The sequence below is a fragment of the Numenius arquata genome, chromosome 8 (genome assembly GCF_964106895.1).
Source record: "Numenius arquata chromosome 8, bNumArq3.hap1.1, whole genome shotgun sequence".
NCBI lineage: Eukaryota > Metazoa > Chordata > Aves > Charadriiformes > Scolopacidae > Numenius > Numenius arquata.
The window spans coordinates 42754436-42767414 of NC_133583.1; positions in this window are offsets into that span (position 1 = coordinate 42754436).

Sequence of the window (12979 nt, forward strand, 5' to 3'; positions counted from 1 at the left end):
GCGGCGGGCGGTCCCGGGGCGCAGCCGGCTGGGCGGCCGCGGCGGGGCCGGGCTGGCCGGGGGCCGGGCGGTGGCAGCTCCTCCCGCCGCTGCCGCCGGGCACTGCCAGCCCCCGCCGCTCCCCCCGCAGCCCTCGGGGCCGCCGCCTTTGCGGGGAGAAAGGGCTTTCCTCCCGAAACGGCAGCGGGCGGAGCTCGGCTGCCCTACGTTCGCACAGTTAATTTCCCTGGGTAGTTGGAGGGGTGGCTTTGTCCAGGGCAGGCAGCGCTCGGGGACTGCCGTAACGCTGACATGTTAATGTCAGACCGTAATTACCTCTTATGGATGTCCCGGTGAATTTTGTATGCACAGGAATAACCACAAGAAATTAGATCAGTGCTTGTAACCTGCATGACCGATGAATCGTAGAATCACAGAATGTTTTTGGGTTGGAAGGGACCTTAACGATCATCCAGTTCCAACCAGGGACACCTCCCACTAGACGACGTTGCTTAAAGCCCCATCCAGCCCGGCCTTGAACACCTCCAGGGATGGGGCATCCACAACTTCTCTAGGCAACCTGTTCCAGTTTCTCACCGCCCTCATAGTGAAAAAATTTCTTCCTAATATCTAATCCAAATTTCCCCTCTTTTAGTTTAAAACTGTGACACTTCATCCTATCACTCCACTCCCCCATAGAGCTCCTCCCCATCTCTCCTGTAGGCCCCCTTTAGGTACCGGAAGGCTGCTATAAGATCTGTCCAGAGCCTTCTCTTCTCCAGGCTGAACAACCATGCAGAAATCATTAGCCGCTTTTAATAACCTGTTTTCTCAGTGCTGTCCTTGTTGTCTTTTTATTTATGTTCTCTAAGCTCAGCTCAATAATCTAGAGGAAATTAATATTGCAAATTGAAAAGATATTAAAAGTATGTTTTTGTTCCCTTCCTGACAGTCAATGGGAAAAATGTCCTCTTTAAGAAGTAATACAACATCTTCAACTGCAATAAAATGGAATTTAAGTGAAGCTATTTTGGAAAGCTGTTTGATAATTGGTCCACCTTGTACAGGAGACAGAGCATTAGGCTGGTTTTGCTTAGAAAAAAAGAACTTATTTCAGTTCTCAAGTGAAAATGCTGAATTAAACTTTGGTGACAAACTCGCATAGCTGGAAGTAAACTGGTAATATCAGAAACTGGCATTTAAAAAAAAAAAAAAGAATTAATCTCTGCCCCAGAGGACTTCAGAGTCTTTCTAAAGCTTACTGGAAATAAATACATTTTCCAAAAAAGTGAATTTGCGCAATGTTTCTGAAATTGACTTTTTAACTGATTTAACAGACCTCAGTACAATTCTAATTTAAATTTACCACCCCCTGCCCCAAGAAGCAGTTCTGAGATAACATGACAGGAAAGATTTCTAAAAAACCTGTCTTACAAAAGATTTATTAAAGCATTTAGTTTCCAGCCAGTTAACCGGTCTTGTCTTGTTCAGCATTGTACATTTTAATGTTCATTATTCATCAATGAGTTGAGAGTTCTCATAATTTGTGTGGAATTTAGAATAAAATTCACTTCACACTATTGCACTTTAAAAATATGTAAAAAAGTCATTTTCCCTTGAAATACAAATGTGAAAATTACGTGAAACTTAACTTTTTCCATAAAGAAGTTTAGTATTTTAATTATATCAAGAAAAAATAACCAAAATTATTAGTAACTTTTCATCTAGACAGAAAAAGTAGCCACATTATCTGATTAAGAAAAATCATTTCAAAAGAACAATGCCAATGATGAAGGCTGATATTAGAATTTGATGGCTTGCTGTCATCGCATGCTAATATTACCTTTCACTGTTTATCTGGCCCTTTTTGAATGATTCTCCTTAAGCTTCGTATTACATTCTTATTGTGAATAAAGGAAAACAGCAAGTGGAACAAATATTTTTAATAAAATCCAGATTCCAAGCAACTGAAGTTCATGGAAAAACACTGGAATCAGGAGTAAGGCCTGCTTTTACCAAGCAGAATCAACCACAGTTGTTTTCCTTCTATCAGCCTAGGGAAAGCTATCTTATACTTACAATTATAGAATTATCTAGGTTGGAAGGAACCTTTAAGATCATCTACTCCAACCATCAACCTAACTCTGATAAAAAACCGTCACTAAGCCATGTCATTAAGCACTATGTCAACCTGTCTTTTAAATACCTCCAGGGATGGTGCCTCAACCACTTCCCTGGGCAGCCTATTCCAGTGCTTAATAACCCTTTCAGTGTAAAAATTTTTCCTAATATCCAACCTGAACCTCCCCTGGTGCAACTTGAGGCCATTTCCTCTAGTCCTGTCACCTGTGACTTGGGAGAAGAGACCGACCCCTGCCTCTCCACAACCTCCTTTCAGGCAGTTGTAGAGAGCGAGAAGGTCTCCCCTCAGCCTCCTTTTCTCTAGGCTGAACAACCCCAGCTCCCTCAGCCTCTCCTCACATGACTTATTCTCCAGACCCCTCACCAGCTTCGTTGCCCTTCTCTGGACCCGCTCCAGCACCTCAATGTCTTTGAGGGCCTCACCAGTGCCAAGTACAGGAGGACTATCACCTCCCAAGTCCTACTCACCACACTGTTCCTGATACAGGCCAAGATACTGTTGGCCTTCTTGGCCACCTGGGCACACTCCTTGCTCATGTTCAGCCGACAGTCGACCAACACCCCCAGGTCCTTTTCTGCCAGGCAGCTCTCCAGACACTCTTCCCCAAGCCTGTAGCGCTGCATGGGGTTGTTGTGACCCAAGTGCAGGACCCAGCACTTGGCCTTATTGAACCTCATCCCGTTGGCCTCGGCCCATCAATCCAGCCTGTCTAGGTCCCTCTGCAAAGCCTTTCTGCCCTCCAGCAGATTAACATTTGGTGTCATCTGCAAACTTACTGAGGGTGCACTCAATCTGCTTGTCCAGATCATTGATAATGATGTTAAAGAGAACTGGCCCCAGCACTGAGCCCTGGGGGACACCACTTGTGACCGGCCACCAACTGGATTTGACTCCATTCACCACCACTCCATTCTGGGCCCGGGTCTCCAGCCAGTTTTTAACCCAGCAGAGAGTACTCCCATCCAAGCCATGGGCAGCCAGTTTCTCCAGGAGGATACTGTGGGAGACTGTATCAAAGGCCTTACTAAAGTCCAGGTAAACAACATCCACAGCCTTGACAGAAACTTGGTAGAAATAACTCAGGATTAGAATGGGATGGGTTTTTAAACTATAAATTAAATATTTTAATTGTATTAGGTTTTTATCTGAATTTCAGATATGATCAAATAAAATATTCTCCTCAGTTACAGTTGAGTAATTTTGCGGAGTGTCACTAGGTGGTGCTCTGCCCCTTGTTTCGAGTTAGAGCACAGCATTTCGGGTTGGTTTACGCTGTTGTGAGCTCGCATTCACAAATGAGGATTTTCATGTCACAGTTGCAGAGAACACCAGGAAGCAAGGCTCAGATCGGATAAGAGATTTAAACATCCACATCCAAAATGTAATACCAAAAACTCTTGCTTGTTATTTGTTCAGTCCTGCAAGTCCCCAAATTGCCTAGTTTTCCTGTTATGAGAGCACTAATGACTAGGCCAGAGAGGTGTATGCGGGCTTGTGCTGTCTCTCTCTTTGGTTGAGAAGCCCAGGTTGGAGCCTTTGATCTCAATCCCCTGGTTTACATGCACAAGATGCTGACTTTATAATATGCTTTGTCTAAGTCTTGTATCCAACTGTAGCCACTTTCCTGGGAGATGAGTATGATGAGGGTCCACATTCACTTATGAATCTTCACTGCTCTCTCCAGTATGTAATGTTTCTTGCAAAGGCAAAAAAATATTTAAAATCCTGGAGTACCCAGGAACTCACAGTGATTTAACTGTGAATTAAGACAGTAACCATTCAACCTGCTTGATATGTTTAGGTGGGGCAGCCACAGGAAGGGAGATAAACATTCACATTGTCAAGACTACTTGTAGCTTTTAAGAGCTTTTTTTACACATTACCCATGTCCAGACTTGTTTATCAGCATAAGCAACAGAAATACTGCAGCAGTGAAAATTCAGGGGCATTTTTCTCTGGTTTCAATTCTTTGTTTTCCACAAAGTCACCCAGAATATAGAGAAGAAAACCAGACATAAACTCGTTTCCCAACTCCAAGCCTCCACTTTAATCACAAGGTTCTTATTATTTCTTATGAGTGTGTTGTTTATTCACGGAGAATGAATCTTGGTGCTGCCTGCACTTAAGGCTCGACTTTCTTACCAAGAAATTTTCTCACCTGGTTAAAACTGGGGCAGGAATTTGGGTTGGGAGAGGAAGGTCTTAAATGAAAGGATGACAGTTCCTTGCTAGACTAGTTAAGTGAGATGACTATCCCTATCTGTATCCCCTTGTGGGTCAGACATGGAACAGAGACCAATTACTTTAATAGCAGGACACAGCAACTGAGAAAGTCAACCTAAAAGCAAATATTTTCTGCCTAATTAGAGAAGGTGCAGCTGAGCATAATTTCCAATACTCTCCAATGTTCCTGCTTATGTACAGTAGCTTAGCAAGTAGGCACCATGCTCCATATAGAGCTATGTTACTTGGATTTTCCTGAATTGAAACGCCCAGAGACTGAATATAATGCCACCTGCTACGTTCAAGTTGCTAGTCAGGTTTTCTGACAATGTTCACTCTAAGACCTGGTGTTTATGACCTTGCCTCACTTGAACCCGTCAGTCCAAAATTTCTTGTCGCAGGTGCTGAAGATTTTTGGACAACTTCAGCACAAATTATTCAGTCATTTCCAAGAATGAAATTAGAGAAGGAGATTTTTCTGGGTAGTAAGGAAAATGGAAGACTATGACAGTAGAGGACAGGCAGAGAAGGTGGACAGAGGACTGGCTGGTGAGGGACAGCATGCAGGATTGGAGGGAAGGGTATGTGGGGATTAAACAAGCAATAGCGCAAGTCCTGAAGGTACATAAAAGACTAAGACTGTTGGGAATGAGCAAAGGAATCCGGATCTGCTACCACTCCCTTTCACAGCCAGAGTATCGCCTTTCCTCTGCTGCCAGCAAACATCCACAAAGCTGACTTGAAAGCGCCCTGTCACACTCTGGCCTGAGTAACAACTCAAATCACACTACCAGTTTTCTTATCAACCTGCTAGTACTGCCCAGTTACTCCACTAGACCAGCGGGCAGAGGTCTGGCCTAATGTATCTAGGGAATCCAATCCTTTTTCTGACTTGAGTAAGAGTCTGTGATGATCTGTGATAGCTTTTCTGTTTGCTCATCTAGAAAATCCCACCTGATGGTATGTTTACAGCTGGAAAGTTAACTATCTGTTATCCATATAATAATGAAAATGCACGAGAGCTGAATTAAACAATATTTTTTTCTAGTAATCTGATGATTTTTGAGATACTCCACTTCTGAGCCTTAAAAGTCACTTGGATTTAAGAAGTTAATAACCAGTTAATAAGCCACTCATTTCCAGCTTCTAATGAACATCAATCCCACCTTCTTCCCTCCAATTCATTGAGGAGCTCTATTTTTATTTCAGAATATTGATTATTGAGTAGATTATCCAGGGATCTAGAAGAGTAAGCGTGCACATCTTACAGCCCAGCTATATAGCTTCAGCTTAACACTGCTAACAACCACCCCACCTGTGATTTACCAACCATATGAATCATTCAAGAAGCATAATGCCACAAAGTTAATTTGTTCCACTTTCCACGTGAGCAAGCAGAGATCTGCACAAAGAGCCCTTTCATCCCTGTCAATACACAAGCCAGAGTACAGTCTGACCCTAGGAAACTGTTTTGAGTGTATTTGCTGAGCTGAATGTGATAATAAACTTTGGAGCTGACTCATTTCAAGGTTTTCGAACAAGAGCAAGAGGATCAGTGTTTCAGGATTACGCAGTACTTTATATACCAACCCAGACAAGAAACAGTACCTAGAGCTGTAGCTTTGTGGGATGGCGGAATTGCAATGTACTTACTCAGTGGTCTGACTGGTAAATGGCATGGGTAGCATAAGATGAAAGAGCTTGAACTGGAACTACTTCTGTTGTTCAGGACCGTTAATGTTCCTTTTCAGTCCAAAGAGTAGACATGCCAGTACACCTGAGTGCATCAATACAGAGAACAGAGAAGTGATTGTATTGCTGCTCACAACCCACCCCACCCCACCAAACACACACACACACAAAAAAAAAAAAAAGCCAGGGAAGGAATTGCTTGAGTTTCAGAGAAATTGAAAAGTGAAAGATGTGGATTTGTAAGGTTGGAGAAGGGTGGTTTGTTCTGTAAGTTATGTAAATGGAAGGAAGGATGGAAGGCATTCTTGAAAGCAGCAAAGAAAACGGAATAACCTAGGATAAACCCAAATCAAATAGGGATCAAGCTAGAAACATCTGCGACCTTCACAGTCAGGTCTAGCTCTGAATGAAAAGGATGTGAGGTTTTCATTAACTGGGTGGAGACCAGGCAAGTGTGGTTTTTATCAACTCTGAGATAAGCAACAGGTTAATTACAAGGACTAGACATAAGTATTTTCTGCCAGGACGAGATCCTTCATTGAAAGTTTAGTTCTTTTGAGGACAATTTGTATTAATGGATTCAGCTGCGGAACGTTTCCCAACGAAAAACGATCATGCCGAACCCAGACAGACAGCTTGGATTGTAGGTTTGACATGAGTCCCTTTGGGCAGTGCTGCGCCTGCACAGGGACCTGCCGCTGGTTTCCCCACACGATGTCACTCTCGGGCAGCGTTGTCAGCCCTGATCGTTTTCTACAGCAGAAGAGTTACGAACTCCTGCCGGCAAGCCCACATAGAGAGCATCGCCGTGTTTACACTACCTTCTAAATGGCTTAAGTGTAATTTTGTTGTTGCTTTTCGTTTTGGACTTTCTGGGCACTGTTTCTCACTGGTTCCTCTAGTGACTGCTTCAGACTAATTCCATGGGTTTATTGTGTGTAGACATTTATTGTATGGAGGTTTAAAAGCACGTACAATTCTATCTGTATTTTATAGTTGTCTGTTTAAAAGAAAACGTGTTACTGTATAGTGAGGCTTGGACAGCAGCATATATTTTCCTGTTTTTTCTTCCTATAAATGACACAGTTTATATATAGACTCATTAGACCATCTAGTCTATTCAACCCTAAGGCTCCCAACTACATCACAGGCAGCCAGCAGAGAATCTGCTCAAGTTTTTAGGCTTTTTGTGGACTTCAGCGTATGCACTGCACAGTGTGGCCTATTACTGCAATCGCTATATAAGAATAATCATTACTTTAGTCAGGAGTTCCAGGAGAGGTCTCTTCATGTGTAGTAACGTGCTTCTGCATAATTTCGTTAAACTGGATAAGATTGCAAGTTCCACTGCAGCAGACGTTAAAGAGACTCAAAGACATGGCATCTTCATTGCTTGAAAAGAGAATACTGAACATCCTGCTTTGGTCAGCCTGTTAATAGCGGGAGGAAAGGTGACTGACTACCTGTTTGCTTAGTGCTGATAGGCTCCCCTGCCAAAGAATCAACAATCTGCTCTAAAAACACTGATGTTTGAACAACAAGTTGAAAAAATCTGTATGCAGCTCATCATGTTGAGTCGGGTAATGGCCCACAAGATGTCTACTATTTATCTGACTTATTCTTTTTACTGCCTTTGGTTTACCTTCAGGTTTTTACAGAGACTTCTCATAAATTACCTGCTCAATTAAAGCTTCACCCTAATTACTCATGAGAAGAAAATCAACAAGTGGAATGCAGCTGTGGAACCAGCAGCCAGTGTTACAAAATATATGATGGCATGACTTACGTAAACAGTTTATTCATCTTCATTAAGGTTATACTGAATCAGCACCAAGGCTGCATATGAGAAACTCTCTCAGATGAGTAGCTCTAACTCATAGCACTTCTGTAGTTATCCTTATAGACACAACTATTTATAGGATAAAAGCCCAACAGCTGAAATAGTTACTAAAACCAGCAATCTGGTTCTGCAAATCCTAATTAAACATTGAATAGCTAGAGAAATAATTCCAACTCTATTAAGAATTCCTGGGATCCAACATTCTATGCTACTGTTTCAAAGAAAGGAACCCTGAAATCTGAAGTCTTTTCCATGACCCTTTAATTTTCCCCATTATCCAAAAAGATATAGAATATTGTTATATGTTATGTATCGTAACTCTCTCATAAGATCTTATTCTGCACATATGCATGAAGTTCAGCTAGTTAGAGCAGCTGGAGCCTAAAAAAAGAAGCCTCACAGCTCTATGTCATTGGCCAGCCCTACTGCGTTTCAGGGGTCCATCCATTTGCCTCCCAACTCCTCAGGTATCTATATATTGTTTCATACAATTTTTTGTCACTTCGCATCAATGTTTTCATTGATTATGGAAAGTGTAAGAAGAAACAGTTTTCCTATAATAGCAGTGCAGTCAATATTCACTAATTTTGTTGTATTGTCACTGAAGTTAATTTTGTTCCATTTCTAAGATTAGATTTAAGAACCGCATTCTTCTGAGACTTATTTTCAAGTAATAACACTGCTTCTGTAATAACAACTCATCAATCTGGTCATAATGCTTATTACAGAATCCTAATGCAGTTTATAAACAATGTTATTTTGTAAAATGTTTGTGTGGTGTTAGGTAAAATGAGATACAATATTACTTTTGTAGTAGGCATTGAGACCTATGTAAAGAAAAATGTACATAAGTGTCTAGATATTGTTGCAGTATTGATTTATTTTAATCTTTGCACATCAACCAAGGAGCGTTACTCATCTGTTGTGATTAAAAAACAGAACAGCAGTATTCCTAGTCCATCACATTATGGGCAAATTTATGGGATAGCTACTGTACCTTGGTAATATTCACACAATAAAAAAGTTATCATTCTATTAGCTGTTCCTGCAAGAGATGCATTTTTTCCTCATAACTGTGCACCATTACACTGGAGTAAACTATTAGGTAATGTATGATACAAAAACACTTGATGGAAGTTAAAAATACCTTTGAGCAGCTATTTGAGGAAACAACATTTTGCAGCAATCACTGCGTGTTCAATAATGGAAAGATATTTTGAAAAGAGGATGTTGACCCTCTTTCTAGTGACTAAAATTTGAAGCAGTCTGAGCAATGGCAGTATAATAATTTCCTGTTCACGTAACATGTTTGCACAACATAATGTTGCTGATAACACTAGCTAGTAAACTGTATAACACCCTAAGGATGTGCATGTGTCTGGGAATTCCCATGGTCCTTCCTGTCTACCAGTAAAGGGTATTTGTAGGAATAGACAAAGACAAAACCAACATCTATGGGCTAATCATGCAAACTCTTATTCATACAGTTTACCACTCTTCACCCTGTTGACCTGTGAACTTTACGCTTCAAATTTCCGCCTTTAGACAGTCAATTACGCAGCTAGTAGTAATCCAGCTTTCTGTCAACGCTTGGCTCAGAAAATAAACAGCATGCCATAATAAAAATGATCTTAAATTTGATTCTGTTTTGCTTATGTAACTCTTCTAGGAGAGTTAGAGGCAAAAGGTGATTCTGCTCTGTTTCTGGCTTGTCTTTGGACCCATAGAAACCCGTGGGTCAGGCAGAGGTCTAGCTGCTGCTGCTGAAAGTGGATTATTTTGAAGCTCACCAGGACATACCAGCAACTGGCACTCACAGTGCGCCCCCATATGATTACTTGTTTGTAGTAATTTGCTTGCTTGTTCTTGCATTTTTTATGTGATTGGGGTTATATGTAGGGATCTGGCCTTTAGATAGTTTCCACCTTCTTCTATGCGTCACTCCCTGCTGTCAAGCAAGTATCTTCACCTCTCCATGCCTCAGTCCTGCCTCTTTGCTTGGTAAACTGGGAGCAGCTGTGTTCATCTACCCTCATAAAGCGCTCTCAGATCTATATACAAAAAGCAAGCTATCTTTGCCACAAATGGCTTTGTTCATTATATTAATCTGATTACAGTCTGCTGTGGATCTTAGTGTAAGGAGAAAAATATGTATATTGCATGTAAGTTGTAACTTCGATACTGCTCATGTAACAAGACTGTTGAAGTTCTAAAAATAGTGGCCAGTTTTCCTATTTCCAGCTGATTTATTAAAAATAAAAGGCAAGTGTTTAATTTTGTACTAGGCAAATAGGCATCAAACCCAAATATATTTATTTTAGACAATGTAATCTGAATAAAAACATTCAACTGTGATATGTTTCCCACAGGAATCAGCTATCTGCAAAGAAGCTTCGTCATGCACATCACTGAGAGTCACAACTGGAGCCAAATTTCCTTGAAGTTTTTTTAAAAAATCGTTAATAAAACCTATAGTTTTGTATGCCATCTCTCTCCAGAACAATGTAATTTCCATCCTGACTAAGACACAGTCCCAGAGAAGTATATGTTGCATGTGCATTCGATGCTTTGAAAAGGACAATAGCTATAACCCAAAGAATTTTAGCATGTGTGGTCTGCATTACTTGTCACTCTTTTTCTAAGAGGGTTGTGAAACAGATGCTGAGGTCCAAAGTAAATAGTGTTTCAGCCATTGTTTAACAATGCATGTCACGGATGTAGCCTGTTAAATGGCATCTGATCAGATCTGTGGGGAGTAGCTGCAAGCTTTTTTATGCATATTAACAAGCTGTACTCCATGTTTCAATTCTTGTTACTGTGGAGTGCCCTAAAACCTTTGTTTAAAATTAAAAGCATGAAGATACTTATTTTCCAAACATGGTAAGCTGCCAGTGTGGGCAAGGCAGTGTGTTTCCTTGTACCTTATTTTTAAAGCTCTTCTGTTAATATGTTTGTAAATCAAGCCACTAGGCCTATTTTTCATGTTGTAGCTTGTTTTTCAGGCTTTTCAGTGAGAACACAATGCTGGTGCTTTAGTGTTTTAGAACACATCAGATTTCTGGAAGTAACTGTAATTTTGGTAACTGGAAGGAAGTTTCTTATTGCTCATATTCATGGTTGTTGCAAGTTTTTATAATTTAGAAATCCTCATGTGCAAATCTCACTTCCTTCCCTCTAGGGCTCACTGAAGTATCTTTTTAATACTGGCTGAAAAGTTTTATTTTTCATGCAGCTGTCCATTCTTCTTTAGATTCAGTTAATATATATCATGTGGCAAACAGTGCTAGGTGTAGTACAGAAAATTTGATGGGATATAGAAAACTGATGTCTCAAAAGCTCCCAGGTCAGAAGCAAAGGCTTCTGCAACAGAAAAGTTAAGGAGAGAGAGAAGGAGAGGAGAGATGTGCTTCAGGACAACGATCTTAAGCACTTGGGTCATCAGAGAGGAAACAGGCATTCTGAGTGTATTCAGCAAACTTTCTCAGACAATCTCTTGCTATTTTTTCTTTGTTCTTACTTATAATAGAGACAAAATTAATTCAGAAATTTCATGAGTCTCACTTCTCGTCATTATCTCAAGGGCAAAATATAGAAACAGACCAAATCCTGTCTGTCTATTCAGAAACATTCAGAAAAATTGTTAAATGCTAAACAAAAGAGCAGTAAGGTTTGGAGACAAAACAAAAAGCAGGCATTCAATATGATTCTCATCTGCCATTGCTCATTGCGGTAAAGGGGAAAGTAAGGCGTGGAAGAAAGTACACTGGTTACTAATGTTTGCTGTCCTTCCTGATGTCTCAACAAATTAATTTTGTAGCTGTCACATCTCATGCCTGAACCTCTCCAGGGATGGAGACACCTTTGTCAGACTGTCCCAGTTTTCTGGGGTTGGTGCATCTTGATTCAGGGACTTTGAGTTAGAGATACTGTTATTTACCAGTGCCATCCAGTCTTTGATGGTCTCAGAGTACAGACCATATAATAATACCTTCTGAGATACACACCATTTGTAACAGTAGTTACTGTGTATAAATTTTCCTCCTAAAACAAAGCTGATTGAATAATGATTTGACTGATTCAGCCGTTTCTTCTGCTTAGGAAATGCCAGTGACAATTTTTTTTTTATGTTGACTTACTCAACCAATAAATTTTTTTTTGCTTTTTTACTTTGTTGATGACCAGTTGTAAACACATGCTGTCTGTTTAACTGTGACTGGCTGAACAAAAGTTACTGTTCTTTTCTGATGATAAGAGTCTGAAAACTTCTATGGAACAAATACTGAACAGACAGTTTCATAATACACATTCCGCACTAGTAAGTTGAAATGCTCAAGTGTTCTTGCATGTCAAATGGATGCAAACATGAACGAAGTAAATTGATTAATTTATATACTCACCTTGCTGAGAATAAAGAGCATATGCATTACTTGTCCTGTGCTTTTAAAAATCTTATTGGTATATGGACAGCAGTATAAATTAGTATGTAATTGTCAATATACTGTATATAGTTGGTAATGCTGGGAGGTAATTTCCTGAACTGTCTATGTTTAAACAGCGATGACAAAATATCAGAGATTGTTAAATAAACTATATGAATAGTTAAAAAAATATAGTTAAATAACTAATAGTTAAAACTATATTAAAACTAATCATTGATGCCCATCTTATTTTGATTCAGGCCTATCCACTCACCAGCATCTTTTCCAGGGATATATATGCCTGTTTACAAGTATGCCATGACCATACATTTAACCTGACAATAATGGTCCTGTGAGGATACACGTGGCCAGATACTTAAAGTTTTAGGGCATTCCTGGAACCCAACATAGCAAATCAGTTGGTAACCACAGGTACACATGGAATCATGGAATTGTCAGAGTTGGAAGGGACCTCTAGAGATCATCTAGTCCAACTCCCCTGCTGAAGCAGGATTGCCTATAGCACATTACTCAGGACTGCATCAAGGCAGGTCTTGAAAATCTCCAGAGAAGGGGATTTTCAAGACCCGCCTTGAAAGACACACTACATGGCCACGTTCACCTTGTATTATTCTCTAAACTGAAAAGTAAATTGTTATGTCACAATATTGCGAACCTTCAGTA